This window comes from Macaca fascicularis, chromosome 19 (genome assembly GCF_037993035.2).
Source record: "Macaca fascicularis isolate 582-1 chromosome 19, T2T-MFA8v1.1".
In the NCBI taxonomy this organism is placed as follows: domain Eukaryota; kingdom Metazoa; phylum Chordata; class Mammalia; order Primates; family Cercopithecidae; genus Macaca; species Macaca fascicularis.
The window spans coordinates 4,713,720-4,728,543 of NC_088393.1; positions in this window are offsets into that span (position 1 = coordinate 4,713,720).

Genomic DNA, 14,824 nt, shown 5'->3' on the forward strand with positions numbered 1-14,824 from the left:
AAAAAAAAAAAAAAAAAAGTTGCACAGAGGCCGGTGCGGTGGCTCATGCCTATAATCCCAGCACTTTGGGACACCAAGGCAGACAGATCACTTGTGGTCGGGAGTTGGAGACCACACTAGCCAACATAGCAAGACCCTGTCTCCACTAAAAGTACAAAAATTAGCTGGGCGTGGTGGCGGGCGTCTGTAATCCCAGCTACTCGGAAGGCTGAGGCAGGAGAATTGCTTGAACCCGGGAGGTGGAGGTTGCAGTGAGTCGAGATCTTGCCACTGTACTCCAGCCTGAGTGACAGAGGGAGAATCTGTCTCAGAAAAAAAACAGAAGTTGCACAGGGCCGACGTAGTGGCTCACGCCTGTGATCCCAGCAGGTTGGGAGCCCAAGGCAGGAGGATCGTTTGAGCCCAGGAGTACCAAGCTGCAGAGAGCTATGATCGTGCCACTGCACTGCAGCCTGGGCAGCAGAGCAAGACTCCCACCCACCACAACATTGTCTCTTGAAAAATAATAATAGGCCAGGCACAGTGCCTCATGCCTGTAATCCCAGCACTTTGGGAGGCTGAAGCAGGCAGATCATGAGGTCTGGAGTTCAACACCAGCCTGGCCCACAGGGTGAAACTCCGTTTCTACTAAAAATATAACAATCTATTGCTTCAAGCCAGGGGGCAGAGGTTGCAGTAAGCCGAGCTCGTGTCACTGCACTCCAGCCTGGTCGACAGAGTAAGACTCCATCTCGGAAAAAAATATGTATATTATAATAATAATAAAATTAGGCCAGGCTTGGTGACTCACATATATAGTCCCAGCACTTTGAGAAGCCAAGGCAGGTGGACCACTTGAGGCCAGGAGTTCGTGACCAGCCTGGCCAACGCAGTAAAACTGTCTCTACTAAAAATACAAAAAATTAGTTGGGTGTGGTGGTGTGCGTGTGTAGTCCCAGCTACTTGGCAGGCTGAGATGGGAGGATGGATCCCTTGAACCCAAGAGGTGGAGGTTGCAGTGAGCTGACATTACACCACTGCACTCCAGCCTGAGTGAGAGAGGGAGACTCTGTCTCAAAAAATATTAAAATAAAGTGTAACCTATATACAGAAAGAACATGAATTGAATGTATAAAGCCTCGTGATTTTCACAAACTGAAAACACTCCAACACCCAGCACCAAGATCAAAAAAACATACAACATGATCAGGCCCCAGAAACACCCTCTTCCCTGTCAAGGGTAACCACCCTATCTCCTGACACAGATTGTTTTGTGTGGCCTATTTTTGAGCTTCTCACACCTTGACAGTGCAGCACGGCCTCTTCTGGATCCAGCCTCTTCTTGCACTCAACATTACCTAGAAGAATTCGTCCACTTTGTGGGTCACTGGCATTTGTGCATCCTCACTGCTGTATTCTCTTTTTTTGAGGCCAAGTCTCACTCTGTGTCCCAGGTTGGAGTGCAATGGCACAAGCTCAGCTCACTGCAACCTCCGCCTTCTGGGCTCAAGCGATTCTCCTGCCTCAACCTCCCAAGTAGCTGGAACTAAAGGCATGCGCCATCATGTCCGGCTAATTTCTGTATTTTTAGTAGAGATGGGGTTTCACCATGTTTCCCAGGCTGGTCTTGAACTCCTGGCCTCCAGTGATTTGTCTGCCTCTGCTTCCCAAAGTGCTAGGATTACAGGCATGAGCCACCGCGCCCAGCCGCCCCAGGGGATTTCTTTTTCCCGCAAGATGTTGCCCAGGCTGGTCTGGAACCATAGGCTCAACCGATTCCCCGCCTCAGATTCCTGAGCACCTGGTGTTACAGGCAGGAACCCGTGCACCTGACTAACCTCCTGTGTGGGTTCTGCTCCAAGGGGACACTTAGCAACCTCTGGGGATATGCATGGTTCTCATGACTTGGGGTGCTCCTGGCATAGAGTGGGTGGGGGCCAGGGATGCCGCTCATTGCCCTGACGGCCCCACCCCAGAGAAGGATCTGGCCCCAAATGTTGATGATGTTGAGGTTGCAATTGAAATCCTGCCTCAATTATTTGGAAAAAACATTAAGACACAAGAAAAGACTCCCGATGGGGTGAACAGCATATATCAGGGAGACCGCAGCTCCCGGATTCTCCTCCTCTCTCCCTCCCCACTCAGGGTGTGGATTTCAATATGTGTGGCCTCCTGGGACCCCAGCAGGGCAGAGGATCAAGAGACACAAGAGTCTCTTGGAGGTCCATGGAATCCCCTAACCCAGGGGGTCTCAGCCAAGGTCGATCCTGCCTCCCCAGGGCACAACGGCAACATCTGGGGACATTTGTGCTTGCCTTGGCAGAGTGGGTGCTGTTCAGCACCCTGCTTTGGACAGCCCCACCCAAGAGAATTATCTAGCCCAATTGTCAATAGTTCTGTGCTTTAGAAGTGCTGGATATAATTGTTTAAAATTATGAAGCCAGGAGCGGTGGCTCACGCCTGTAATGCCAGCACTTTGGGAGGCCAAGGCGGGCGGATCACGAGGCCAGGAGATCGAGACTATCCTGGCTAACACAGTGAAACCCCGTCTCTACTAAAAATACAAAAAAAAAAAATTAGCTGGGCGTGGTGGCGGCGCCTGTAGTCCCAGCTACTCGGGAGGCTGAGGCAGGAGAATGGCGTGAACCTGGGAGGCAGAGCTTGCAGTGAGCTGAGATCGCCCCACTGCACTCCGGCCTGGGTGAGAGCGAGACTCCATCTCAAAAAAAAAAAAAATAAATAAAATAAAATAAAATGAAATGAAATAAAATAAAATAAAGTTATGAAACGCGGCCGGGCGCGGTGGCTCAAGCCTGTAATCCCAGCACTTTGGGAGGCCGAGACGGGCGGATCATGAGGTCAGGAGATCGAGACCATCCTGGCTAATACGGTGAAACCCCGTCTCTACTAAAAAAAAATACAAAAAACTAGCCGGGCGAAGTGGCGGGCGCCTGTAGTCCCAGCTACTCGGGAGGCTGAGGCAGGAGAATGGCGTGAACCCGAGAGGAGGAGCTTGCAGTGAGCTGAGATCCGGCCACTGCACTCCAGCCTGGGTGACAGAGCAAGACTCCGTCTCAAAAAAAAAAAAAAAAAAAAAAAAGTTATGAAACGCAGAAACTATTTCAGAGTTGCTACGCAGGTTGTATTCACTCATTCCACACATACGTACAGGGCACTTTGTATCTGCCAGACATTAACTGAGGGACTGGGGACACAGACCTGGTGGGGCTGGCATTCTAGTGGTGACAGCAGGGAGGTGATGGAGCAGGTTGTGCACGGCCTTGTGGGCCTCAGCAAAGACTGGAGCTTTTATCCCCAGGAAGGTGGGAGCCATAGAGGGCAGTGGGCAGAGGAGGGACAGGGTTTGACTCAGGTGCTCACACACGCCCTCTGCTGGCTGCTGTAGGGAGAACAGACTGTAGGTAGGAAGGGCAGGAGGCTGAGATCCGCCCAAAAAAAGCGGCAGGTTCTCCCAGCTCAGGGTATCTTAGTGCAGTGGAAACCGAACGTGTGAGCAGCTTGCACCCGGGCCCTTTGCACTGCCCCATGGGACTTGGAAGACTTGGGAAACAGATGTCAACATGATATTCATTTGGCCTCCTGTGGTGTGAGTTTGTTTGTTGAGACAGTCTTGCACTGTTGCCAGGCTGGAGTGCAGTGGCACAATCTCGGCTCACTGCAACTTCCGCCTCCTGGTTCAAGTGATTCTCCTGCCTCAGCCTCCTGAGTAGCTGGGATTACAGGCCCACGCCACTATGCCCAGCTAATTTTTGGATTTTTAGTAGAGACCGGGTTTCACCATGTTGGCCAGGATGGTCTCGATCTCTTGACCTTGTGATCCACCCGCCTTGGCCTCCCAAAGTGCTGACATTACAGGTATGAGTCACTGCACCTGGCCCTTTTTTTTATTTCCATAGGTTTTGGGGACACAGGTGGTATTTGGTTAAATGAGTAAGTTCTTTTTTTTTTTTTCTTTTGAGACAGAGTCTCTCTCTATCGCCCAGGCTGGAGTGCAGTGGCGCGATCTCGGCTCACTGCAAGCTCCACCTCCCAGGTTCACGCCATTCTCCTGCCTCAGCCTCCAGAGTAGCTGGGACTACAGGTGCCCTCCAACACGCCCCGCTAACTTTTTTTGTATTTTTTAGTAGAGACAGGGTTTCACCGTGTTAGCCAGGATAGTCTCGATCTCCTGACCTCGTGATCTGCCCGCCTCGGCCTCCCAAAGTGCTGGGATTACAGGCGTGAGGCATCGCAGCCGGCCTCCATGAGTAAGTTCTTTAGAGGTGATTTGTGAGATTTTGGTGCATCCATCACCCGAGCAGTGTACACAGAGCCCTATTTGTAGTCGTTTATCCCTCACCCTTTCCCAAACTTTCCCTCGAGTCCCCAAAGTGCAATGTATCATTCGTATGCCTATGCATCCTCATAGCTTAGCTCCCACTTATGAGAGAGAACATACACTGAGACCACGGTGAAACCCCGTCTCTACTAAAAATACAAAAAAAAAAAAAAAATTAGCTGGGCGCGGTGGCAGGCGCCTGTAGTCCCAGCTACTCAGGAGGCTGAGGCAGGAGAATGGCGAGAACCCAGGAGGCGGAGCTTGCAGTGAGCCAAGATGGCGCCACTGCACTCCAGTCTGGGGGACAGAGCAAGACTCCATCTCAAAAAAAAAAAAAAAGAGAGAGAACATACTGTTTCGTTTTCCACTCGTGAGTTATTTCTCTTAGAATAATAGTACCTAATCCCATTCAGGTTACTGTGAATGCCATTAATTTAATCCCTTTTATGGCTGAGTAGTATTCAATCATATATATATGCCACATTTTCTTTTTCTGTCCTTTTTTTTTTTTTTTTGAGACGAAGTCTCACTCTGTTGCCTAGGCTGAAGTGCAGTGGCAGGATCTCAGCTCACTGCAAACTCTGCCTCCTGGGTTCAAACAATTTTCCTGCCTCAGTCTCCCAAGTAGCTGGGATTACAGGCATGTGCCACCAAACCCAGCTAATTTTTTTTTTTTTGAGACGTAGTTTCACTTTTGTTGCCCAGGCTGGAGTGCAATGGCATGATCTCGGCTCACTGCAACAGCTGGGATTACAGGCATGGGCTACCAAGGCCGGCTAATTTTGTATTTTTAGTAGAGATGGGGTTTCTCCACGTTGGTCAGGCTGGTCTCGAACTCCCCACCTCAGGTTATCTCCCTGCGTCAGCTTCCCAAAGTGCTGGGATTAGAGGATTGAGCCACTGCACCCGGCGGAGTCTATCTTTTCAAATCTCTCGGGTATACACCCAGGAGTGGGATTGCTGCCTTGTTAATGTTTCTCAAACAGCCGGGCGCGGTGGCTCACGCCTGTAATCCCAACACTTTGGGAGGCCGAGGCGGGCGGATCACGAGGTCAGGAGATCGAGACCATCCTGGCGAACACGGTGAAACCCCGTCTTTACTAAAAATACAAAAAAATCAGCCGGGCGAGGTGGCGGGCGCCTGTAGTCTCAGCTTCTAGGGAGGCTGAGGCAGGAGAATGGCGTGAACCCGGAAGGCGGAGCTTGCAGCGAGCGGAGATTGCGCCACTGCACTCCAGCCTGGGCGACACAGCGAGACTCCGTCTCAAAAAAAAAAAAAAAAAAAAGAGACAATTGAAACAATTACCCTCCCAGGTAGAAATTCCCGGCTGATGGGGTGCAGCTGTTCAGCATCGGTGTTGAGAGCGCAAGCTTTTTTTTTTTAACGCTTTGCCTCGCTGTCCCCAAAGTATTCCTTCATCCTCATAGTCCAACGTGTCCACCATCGCATTCACATTTCAGCCAATAGCAAGAAGGAAAGAGAAAAACAGGAAAAGAGTTTACATGCCACTCCTGCTATTGGCCAGAATCGTGTAACGTGACCACATTCAGCTGCAAGGGTCGCTGGGAAATGTAGTCTTTTTTTTTTCTGAGAGGCCACGTGTTCGGCTTAAAATTGTCTTTTCTTTTTCTTTATTTCTTTTTTTTTTTTTTTAGGAGGACTTTTGCTCTTGTTGCCCAGGTTGGAGTGCAGTGGCGCGATCTTGGCTCACTGCAACCTCCGCCTCCCAGGTTCAAGCGATTCTTCTGCCTCAGCCTCCTGAGTAGCTGGGATTACAGGCGCCCGCCACCACACCCAGCTAATTTTTTGTATTTTTAGTAGAGACGGGGTTTTACCATTTTAGCCAGGCTGGTCTCAAACTCCTGACCTCAGGTGATCCACCTGCCTCGGCCTCCCAAATTGCAGGGATTACCAGGGCCTTTTTCTTTATTTCTTTCCTTCCTTCCTTCCCACCTTCCTTTCTTCCTTCCTTCCTTTGTTCCATCCTTCCTATTTTCGTTCCTTCTCCCCCTCCTTCCTTCCTTCTTTTTTTCTTTCCTTACTTCCTTCTTTCTTTTTTCTTTTCTTTTTTATTTTTCTGAGACAGAGTCTTGCTGTGTCACCCAAGCTGCAGGGCGCAGTGTTGCCTTCATAGCTCATTCTGGCCTCAAACTCCTGCGTTCAAGCAATCCTTCTGTCTCAGCCTCCATAGTAGCAGGCATGCACCACCACATCCAGGTAATTTAAAAATATTTTTAGAGTTGGAATCTCACTATGTCGTCGAGGCTGGTTTTGAACTCCTAACCTCCAGGAGCCCTCCTGCCTCTGTCAGTTTATTTTATTTTATTGTTTTGTAGAGATGGGGTCTCGCTGTGTTGCCCAAGCTGGTCTTAAACTCCTGGGTCCAAGGGATCCTCCCACTTCAGCTTCCCAAGGTGCTGGATTACAGGGATGAAACATCACACTCAGCCAGATTTTTTGTTTTCATTTTCACAAAGCACCAAAGAAGCAGCACAGTTGCGTTGTTTGTTTTTTGTTTTTTCGTTTTGTTTTGTTTTTGTTTTTGTTTTGAGATGGAGTTTTGCTCTTGTTGCCCAGGCTGGAGTGCTGTGGCGGGATCTCAGCTCACCACAACCTTTGCTTCCCAGGTTCAAGCGATTCTCCTGGCTCAGTCTCCTGAGTAGCTGGGATTACAGGCATGTGCCACCACGCCCAGCTAATTTTGTATTTTTAGTAGAGATGGGGTTTTTGCATGTTGATCAGGCTGGTCTCAAACTCCGGACCTCAGGTGATCCACCCACTTCAGCCTCCCCAAAGTGCTGGGAATACAGGTGTGAGCCACCGCACCGGGCTTAATTTTTGTATTTTTAGTAGAGATGGGGTTTCCCCATGTTGGCTAGGATGGTCTCCATCTCTTGACCTTATGATTCGCCCGCCTCGGCCTTCCAAAGTGTTAGGATTACAGGTGTCAGCCACCGTGCCCCGCGTATTTATTTATTTTTATTTTATTTTATTTTTTTTTTTAGACAGAGTCTCGCTTTGTCGCCCAGGCTGGAGTGCAGTGGCCGGATCTCAGCTCACTGCAAGCTCTGCCTCCCGGGTTTACGCCATTCTCCTGCCTCAGCCTCCCAAGTAGCTGGGACTACAGGCGCCCGCCACCTCGCCCGGCTAGTTTTTTGTATTTTTAGTAGAGACGGGGTTTCACCATATTAGCCAGGATGGTCTCGATCTCCTGACTTCGTGATCCGCCTGTCTTGGCCTCCCAAAGTGCTGGGATTACAGGCTTGAGCCACCGCGCCCGGCCGTATTTATTTTTTTTTCATTGAGATAGCGCAATCTCAGCTCACCGCAACCTCCCTTTCCCAGGCTCAAGCAATTATCCTGCCTCAGCCTGTTGAGCAGCTGGAATTACAGGTGCCCGCCACCACGCCTGGCTAATTTTTGTATTTTTAGTAGAGATGTGGTTTCGCCATGTTGGCCAGGTGGGCCTTGAACTCCTGACTTCGGGAGATGGGCCCACCTTGGCCTCCCAATATGCTGGGGTTACAGGCATCAGCCACCATACCCAGCCTTTGTATTTTTGTGGTTTTTTTTTTTTTTTTTTTTTGAGATGAAGTCTCACTCTTGTACCCCAGGCTGGGGTGCAATGGCACGATCTCGGCTAACTGCAACCTCTGCCTCCCAGAATCAAGCAATTCTCTTGCCTCAGCCTCCTGAGTAACTGGGATTACAGGCGCCTGCCTCCCCATCCAGCTAATATTTGTATTTTTAGTAGAGACAGGGTTTCACCATGTTGGCTAGGTAGGTCTTGAACTCCTGACCTCCAGTGATCCGCCTGCCTTGGCCTCCCAAAGTATTGGGATTACAGGCGTGAGCCACTGCGCCCGGCCTGTTTTCATTTTAAACTTTTTTTCTTCCTTCAACTTATTTTAAGTTCTGGGGTACATGTGCAGGATGTGCAGGTTTGTCATATACGTAAATGTGTGCCACAGTTGTTTGCTGCACAGATCAACCCATCACCTAGATATTAAACCCAGCATCCCTTAACTGTTCTTCCTGATGCTATCCCTCCCCCCACCCCAAGTCCTAATTTTTTTTTTTTTTTTTTTTTTTTGAGATGGAGTCTCATTCTGTTGCCCAGGCTGGAGTGCAGTGGTGCAATCTCGGCTCACTGCCAGCTCCTCCTCCCGGGTTCACGCCATTCTCCTGCCTCAGCCTCCCAAGTAGCTGGGACTGCAGGTGCCCACCACCATGCCCAGCTAATTTTTTGTATTTTTAGTAGAGACAGGGTTTCACTATGTTAGCCAGGATGGTCTTAATCTCCTGACCTCGTGATCCGCCCGCCTTGGCCTCCCAAAGTGCTGGGATTACAGGCGTGAGCCACCGCGCCTGGCCAAGGTCACACCTTATGTACAACATCAGAACAAGAAATATGACATTAGTACAATGTGTGTATACAGTTCCAAGTTATTGTAGCTGGACACCGTGGCTCATACCTGGAATTCCAGCACTTTGGGAGGCCAAGGAAGGAGGATCCTTTAAAACCAGGAGTTTGAGACCAGCCTGGGCAACATCATGAGACCTTATCTCTAAAAAAAAAGAAAAAAAAATTAGCTGGGGGTAGTGGCACATGCCTGCAGTCTCACCTCCTAGGGAGGCTTGAGCCCAGGAGGTCAGGGCTGCAATGAGCTATGATCATGTCACTGCACTCTAGCCTGGGTGACAGAGTGTGACTCTGTTAAACCAAAAACAGACGCTGGGCACAGTGGCTCACGCCTGTAATCCCAGCACTTCGGGAGGCTGAGGCAGGTGGTTTGAGGTCAGGAGTTTAAGACCAGCCTGGCCAACATAGTGAAATCCCGTCTCTACTAAAAATACAAAAATTGACCACGTGTGGTCATGGGCACCTGTAATCCCAGCTACTCGGAAGGCTGAGGCAGGAGAATCACTTGAACCTGGGAGGCGGAAGTTGTGGTGAGCCGAGATCGCACCACTGCACTCCAACCTGGGCAACAAGAGTGAAAGTTTGTCTCAAAAAATATGTATAAATAAATAAAATAAAAACACACAGAACTATTTCATCACCACAAAGATCGCTGTTCTGTTACCTCCTTATTGTTACAAACTATTCCCCTCCCCGTGGCCCTGCCCTGATCCCTAGAAATGACTGATCCATGTTCCAGCTCTATAATTCTGTCATTTCAAGAATGTTTTTACTGTTGTTGTTTTGAGACGGAGTCTCACTCTGTCACTCAGGCTGGAGTGCAGTGGTGCGATCTTGGCTTACTGCAACGTCTGCCTCCCGGATTCAAGTGATTCTCCTGCCTCAGCCTCCCAAGTAACTGGAATTACAGACACCCACCTCCACACCCAGCTAATTTTTGTATTTTTAGTAGAGACAGGCTTTCATCATGTTGGCCAGGCTAGTTTTGAACTCCTAGCCTCCAGTGATCCACCTGCCTTGGCCTCCCAAAGTGCTGCGATTACAGGCGTGAGCCGCTGTGCCCAGCCCAGATTGGCTTTTACCCCCCACTCAGCAGAATGCCCTTGAGACCCTCTTGTCCTTTCTAAATTAATGGCAATCTAATAATATTTCACAATTCTTGAGGGCGTACCGTGTACCAGACACTGAGCTAAATACTTCGTGGCCCTACAATCACCCTGTAAAATAGATACTATTTGTGGTGCCCAGCCTGCACGATTGTGCCAACAAATCTGCCCTCCTGACATCCAGGTATGACCTGCTCACATTGAACAGGGCTGAGCTTTATGGGGTGTTTTGAAAATGGGAGTGTGCTATTTCAGGCTAGGTTATACAACACATCATGGCAGGTCCCAGTAGCTCACATCTGTAATCCCAGCCCTTTGGAAATGGGGAAGATTGCTTGAGGCTAGCAGTTCAAGACCAGATTTGGCAACCTAGGGAGACCCCGTATCTACCAAAAACCTTTTTTTCTTTCTTTCTTTTTTTTTTTTGAGATGTTGTCTTACTCTGTAGCCAGGCTGGAGTGCAGTGGCACAATCTTGGCTCACTGCAACCTCCGCCTCCCGGGTTCAAGTGATTCTCTTGACTCAGCCTCCCAAATACCTGGGATTACCAGTGCCCGCTATCAAGCCCAGCTAATTTTTTTTTTTTTTTGTACTTTTAGTAGAGACGGGGTTTTACCATGTTGACCAGGATGGTCTCGATCTCTTGACCTCGTGATCCACCCGCCTCAGCCTCCCAAAGTGCTGGGATTACAGGTGTGAGCCACCACGCCCGGCCCTCCAGAAACCTTTTTTAATACGCTGGGCATGATAGTGCACGCCTGTAGTCTCAACTACTTGGGAGGCTGAGGTAGGACGATCACTCAAGTCCAGGAGTTTTTTTGTTTGTTTGTTTTGTTTTGTTTTTTGAGACAGAATCTCGCTGTCGCCAGGCTGGAGTGCAGTGGCATGATCTCAGCTCACTGCAACATCCACCTCAAGCGATTCTCCTCATATCTACAAAAGCTGCAAAAAAAATTAGCTGGGCATGGTGGCATGTGGCTATAAAACCAGCTACTCAGGAGGCTGAGGTGGGAGGATTGCTTGAGCCCAAGAGGCGGAGGTTGCAGTGAGCCAAGATTGTGCCACCGCACTCCAGCCTGGGTGATAGAGTGAGACTCAGTCTCAGAAAGAAAAAAAAATAGTAGGTGGGTGGTTATTTCTATGAAAGAGACTTCTGTGTCCCTGAGAAGATGCCCTGAGGGTGGGGTGGTGGGAGAGAGAACAAATTCCTTAACTCTCAATTCAATTATTTACTTATTTGTTTTTAGACAGCATCTCTCTGTTACCCAGGCTGGAGTGCACTGGTGTGATCATAGCTCACTGCAGCCTCGACTTCCCAGGCTCAAGCAGTTCTCCCACCTCAGCCTCCCGATCAGCTGGGACTACAAGTTCACACCACCATACCTGGGTTTTTTTTTTTTTTTTTTTTTTTTTGAGACGGAGTCTCACGTCTCGCTCTGTTGCCCAGGCTGGAGTGCAGTGGCACAATCTCGGCTCACTGCAAGCTCCGCCTCCCGGGTTCACGCCATTCTCCGGCCTCAGCCTCCCGAGTAGCTGGGACTACAGGCACCCGCCCCCTCGCCCAGCTAGTTTTTTTGTATTTTTTAGTAGAGACGGGGTTTCACCGTGTTAGCCAGGATGGTCTCGATCTCCTGACCTCGTGATCCGCCCGTCTCGGCCTCCCAAAGTGCTGGGATTACAGGCTTGAGCCACCGCGCCCGGCCGCATTATCATCATTTTAAAGACGGAGTCTCCCTCTGTTACCCAGGCTGGAGTGCAGTGTCGTGATCTCGGCTCACTGCAACCTCCGTCTCCCAGGTTCAGGAGATTCTCCTGCCTCAGCATTATAAGTGGCTAGGGTTACAGGTGCGTGCCACCATGCCCCGCTCATTTTTTTTTGTATTTTTAGTACAGACGGGGTTTCACCATGTTGGCCAGGCTGGTCTTGAACTCCTGACCTCGTGATTTGCCCACCTCGGCCTCCTAAAGTGCTGGGATTACAGGCGTGAGCCACCGCGCCTGGCTCATAGGTATTTTTGCCCAGGGAACGACTCCGTTTATTTAAGTGCAAAAAGGGAATAACGCTCTGTATGTATATCTATCTCTCCCCATCTATCTCTATGTATCTTACATAACAGTGGAGGTGGTTTGTGAATTTTGTCAGAATTGCAAAGGATCTGATTTAGAACTGATGAATTTTGTCCTAAAACAGGCTGTAAAGCTTTAAATTGGTCATGCGGGGATTTTCCATAGCTTCCCTCTCCTCTTGTCTGTCTACCTCCCATCAGTGTCTGAACATGTTCTGTATTTAGCCTTTTTTTTTTTTTTAAGATGGAGTCTCCCTCCATCGCCCAGGCTGGAGTACAATGGTGCAATCTTGGATCACTGCAACCTCCATCTCCTGGGTTCAAGCGATTCTCCTGCCTCAGCCTCCCAAGTAGCTGGGATTACAGGTGTGTACCACCACGCCCAGCTAATTTTTGTATTTTTGGTAAAGATGGGTTTTCACCATCTTGGCCAGGCTGGTCTCGAACTCCAGGCCGCAGGTGATCTGCCCGCCTCGGCCCCCTAAAGTGCTGGGATTACAGGTGTGCGCCACCATGCCTGGACCTTCAATTAGCTTTTGATTTTGTTTGTTGTTTATCTCCCTCCTGGAATGTCAATTCCACGAGGACAGGGAATTTTGCCTTTTGTGGTCACCACTGAGTCTAAGCATCTCTAACAAAGATTAGGAAGCTACAGCCCTCAGCCCTAATCTAACTTGACACCTTTGTTATTATTTTATTTATTTATTTATTTATTTATTTATTTATTTATTTATTTTTGAGACGGAGTCTTGTTCTGTCACCCAGGCTGGAGTGCAGTGGCATAATCTCAGCTCACTGCAAGCTCTGTCTCCTGGGCTCACGCCATTCTCCTGCCTCAGCCTCCTGAGTAGCTGAGACTACAGACGCCCGCCACCACGCCCAGCTAGTTTTTTTGGGTGTGTTTTTAGTAGAGACAGGGTTTCACTGTGTTAGCCAGGATGGTTGGTCTCCATCTCCTGACCTCATGATCCGCCCGCCTCAGCCTCCCAAAGTGCTGGGATTACAGGCATGAGCCACCACGCCTGGTCTTTATTTATTATTTTTTGAGATGGAGTCTCATATGTTGCCCGGCCTGTTGCCTAGGCTGGAGTGCAGCGGCACAATCTCAGTAACCTCTGCCTCTCGGGTTAAAGCGATTCTCCCGTCTCAGCCTCCCAAGTAGCTGGAATCGCAGGTGCGCACCACTATGCCCCAGCTAATTTTTGTACTTTTAGTGGAGACGGGGGTTTCACCATGTTGTACGGGCTGGTCTCAAACTCCTGACCTCAGGTGATCCTCCTGCCTCGGCCTCCCAAAGTGCTGGGATTACAGGAGTGAGCCACCATGCCTGGCCTACAATCTGTTTTAGAGCCACAAAATGCAATCAGTAGTGATAATACATTGCACATTGAGCCACCACGCCCAATGTATTATTATTATTATTATTTATTATTATTATTTTTTTTTTTTTTTTTTTTTTTTTTTTTTTTTTGAGACGGAGTCTCGCTCTGTCGCCCAGCCCAGGCTGGAGTGCAGTGGCGCGATCTCGGCTCACTGCAAGCTCCGCCTCCCGGGTTCACGCCATTCTCCTGCCTCAGCCTCCCGAGTAGCTGGGACTACAGGCGCCCACAACCGCGCCCGGCTAATTTTTTGTATTTTTAGTAGAGACGGGGTTTCACCGTGGTCTCGATCTCCTGACCTTGTGATCCGCCCGCCTCGGCCTCCCAAAGTGCTGGGATTACAGGCGTGAGCCACCGCGCCCGGCCTATTATTATTTATTATTATTAGTGAGACAGAGTCTTGCTCTGTCACCCAGGCTGGAGTGCAGTGGCACAATCATGGTTCACTGCAGCCTAGAACTCCTGGGCTCAAGCCATCTACCCGAGTAGGTGAGACTGTAGGTGTGCACCACCATGCCCAGTTAATTTTTTATTTTTTTGCAGAGACAGGATCTCATTATGTTGCTCAATCTGGTGTAGAAGTCCTGTGTTCAAGCAGTCCTCCCACCTAGATCTCCAACAGTGCTGGGATTGCAGGCATAACCCACAGTACACAGCTTTCTTTCTCTTTAAAATGTTCAAACAAAAGCATAATAATAATATAATGACCTGGGAAATACATAAGATTGAACTCTCTGTGTTTATGAAGTTTTACTAGCATATAGACTCAGTGGCTCGCACCCGTAATCCCAGCATTTTGGGGGGCCCAGGCGGGCAGATCACTTGAGGTCAGGAGTTTAAGACCAGCCTGGCTAATATGGTGAAACCCTATCTCTACTAAAAATACAAAAATTAACTGGACGTGGTGGCGCATGCCTGTAGACCCAGCTACTCAGGAGTCTGAGGCAGGAAATCGCTTGAACCCAGGAGGCAGAGGTTGCAATGCGTCAAGGTCAGGCCCCTGCACTCCACCTTGGGCAACAGAGCAAGACTTTGTCTCAAATAAATAAATAAATAAATAGATAAATAAATAAATAAATGAAGTGTTACTAGCGTACAGCCATGCTCACTTGTTTATTTATTTATTTTTATTTTTATTTTTATTTGAGACGGAGTCTCACTCTGTCTCCCAGGCTGGAGTGCAGTGGCACAATCTCGGCTCACTGCAAGCTCTGTCTCCCGGGTTCACGCCATTCTCCTGCCTCAGCCTCCCGAGTAGCTGGGACTACAGGCGCCCGCCACCACACCCGGCTAATTTTTTGTATTTTTTTTTTTTTTTTTTTTGAGACAGAGTCTCGCTCTGTCGCCCAGGCTGGAGTGCAGTGGCCGGATCTCAGCTCACTGCAGGCTCCGCCTCCCGGGTTCACGCAATTCTCCTGCCTCAGCCTCCCCAGTAGCTGGGACTACAGGCGCCCGCCACCTCGCCCGGCTAGTTTTTTGTATTTTTTAGTAGAGACAGGGTTTCACCGTGTCAGCCAGGATGGTCTCGATC